At 61.4% G+C, this 2,440-nt stretch overlaps 1 non-coding gene across 1 annotated transcript; it reads right to left on the reverse strand.

Annotated features, from left to right (window-relative positions):
- Positions 1 to 651: 651 nt before the first annotated feature.
- Positions 652 to 770, reverse strand: LOC131871110 (5S ribosomal RNA). The gene has a single exon (XR_009369388.1). It is a non-coding gene; the product is annotated as a 5S ribosomal RNA (ribosomal RNA).
- Between the last annotated feature and the right edge of the window lie 1,670 nt (positions 771 to 2,440).

Genomic DNA, 2,440 nt, shown 5'->3' on the forward strand with positions numbered 1-2,440 from the left:
CGAAGTCGAAAGTTGGGTTAATTGTCCGGTTTGCCTCGGGTGCGCACCTTGCGTGCACCTTCGCCAGGGTGGGCGCCTTGGTGCGCACACCTTGGCTGGGCTGCGCACACCTTGGCACCCGCGTTTCCTTCATTTTAAATTTTTTTTTTTTACAATCTCTCAAGTGGGAAATTCTATAATCTCAACTTTTTTTGCCTTTTCAGGAAACTTTTGAATGGAGCGCATCATTGGTGCGCTCCGAAGTGTGCTCCAAAGCTCTCTCCAGCTGCGTGCACCTGCCCCGGCCGCGCACCCGGCCCCGCCCAGCTTCGCTCACCTGTCCCGGGCGTCTGGTGCGGAACCTTAGAGTAAGAAACATCACCGTGCACCTTGGCCAACGTGCGCGACTCGACCGAGCGCGCACTGGCCGAGGTGCACACCGATTTCACCTGGGTGCGCGCGCAGCACCTCGGGCGCACCGGGGTGCGCGCACAACGCCCGGGTTGCACCGTGGCCTGTGTGCTCGGGGTGCCTCGGGTGCGCGCTCGGTGTCGCCCCCGCGCGCGCGGTAGTGCGGGCAGCGCACCCCGGCCCGGCCCGGCCCCGACGAGAACGCAAACGGGCAAAAGGTTTATTCAAATAGCATTGCGACGCCCGGCGAAAAACTAAAAAAGGGTGCAACACCGGGACTTCCCGGGAGGTCACCCATCCCAGTACTACTCCGGCCCAAGCGCGCTTAACTGCGGAGTTCTGATGGGATCCGGTGCACTAATGCTGGTATGATCGCACCCGTTATGAGCTTGTCGCAGTGTGTACTTAGCAAACCGCGACCCACGTGCGAATCCACCCCGGCCACCCACCCCCGTCGAGGTGCACACCCTCCCTCGCGAAGTGCGCCCCGTTCGCCAAGTGTGAGCCCTGCCCGGGTGCGCGCACCTTGCTAGGGCGTCGGGTGTGCACCCGGCCCGGCCTACGTGCGTGCACCTGGAGGGGGCGTCGTGTGCGTGCAGTGTCCCGTCTGCAACGCGGTGCCCACACACCACCTCGGGCGCAACGACCTGCGCTCACATGTGGGCCGAGTGCACCTTGGTGCATGTTCGGGGCGCCTCGGGTGCACGCTCGATCTTGCCCCGGTGCACCAAGGCGCTCGGTTTGCCCCGGGTGCGCACTTGGTGCAAGGTGGGCACCCAAAATAGGGATCAAGCACCAAAACACAAGTTTCGGGATGCAAAATGGGACCCAAGGACCACAAATGCGTTCCAAGACCCATGATGGGTCCACGAGAACAAAAATGTGTTCCGAGACTTAATAAACAAATATTGGGTTTTAGGAGAAGAAACATGCTCTGATGCCCAAAACGAGAATCGACCCCGAAAAGGCCACAGGCCAAAAGTGGGATGCGAGACAAAAAAAAATGGGACCCGAGGACCAAAATTGGGTTCCCAGGTCGAAGACAGGGCAACCGGACAAGAAACGACCTCTAAGGCTCGAAATGAGTCCCGACGACTAAAACTTGACAAGAAGCACCCATCAGGCACCCAACTCGACACCCATGGGATGCCGACCCACCCGGGCTTCCACCTAGCACACCTTGGCACCCACCCACCCTCGCACCCAACCTCGCACCCAACTTAGCACCTTTGAACCCACATTGGCACTCACCCTGACCCTGGCACCTTGGAACCCACATTGGCACTCACCTTGACCCTGGCACCCACCTTTGCACTCACCTTGGGACCCACCCTGGCTCCCACCTCGGCACCCACCCAGACACCCACCTTGGTTCCTTGGCACCCACCTTGGATCCTTGGCACCCACCCCGACACCCACCTTGGCACGCAACTTGGCTACTTGCCACCCACCTTGGCTCCTTGACGCCCACCCCGACAACCACCCCGTGACCTACCCTGGCTAGGGTTGGTGCACACCCACCCTGGTGCCCACCTTGGCACCCACCCTATGACCCACCTTGGCACGCACCTTAGTACCCACCCCGTTACCCACCCTAGGACCCACCCCGTGACCCACCTTGGCCAGGGTGGGTGCACCCACCCTGGTGCCCACCTTGGCACCCACCCATCCTAGCACCCAGCCTGTGACCGGGCTTGGAACCCAACCTTGCACCCGCACCCGTCTTGGCCAGTGTGGGTGCGCACCCATCCTGGCACCCACGTTGTGACACACCCTTTAACCCACGCACCCTAGCACCCACGTTGGCACCCACCTTGGAACCCAACCTAGCAACTTGGCACCCACCCCGTGACCCACCTTGGCATCCACCATAGCAGTCGCCGACTTGGCACCCACCTCGGCACCCACCTTGACACTTGTGGACCCACCTTGCCACTCACCCTAGCATCGACCCATCCTAGCACCCACCCTGGCACCTTTGCACCCTAGCACTCACCCATCCTAGCACCTAACCTGTGACCCACCTTGACACTCACCCTCGCACCCACCT

Source organism: Cryptomeria japonica, unplaced genomic scaffold (genome assembly GCF_030272615.1).
Source record: "Cryptomeria japonica unplaced genomic scaffold, Sugi_1.0 HiC_scaffold_371, whole genome shotgun sequence".
Lineage (NCBI taxonomy): Eukaryota > Viridiplantae > Streptophyta > Pinopsida > Cupressales > Cupressaceae > Cryptomeria > Cryptomeria japonica.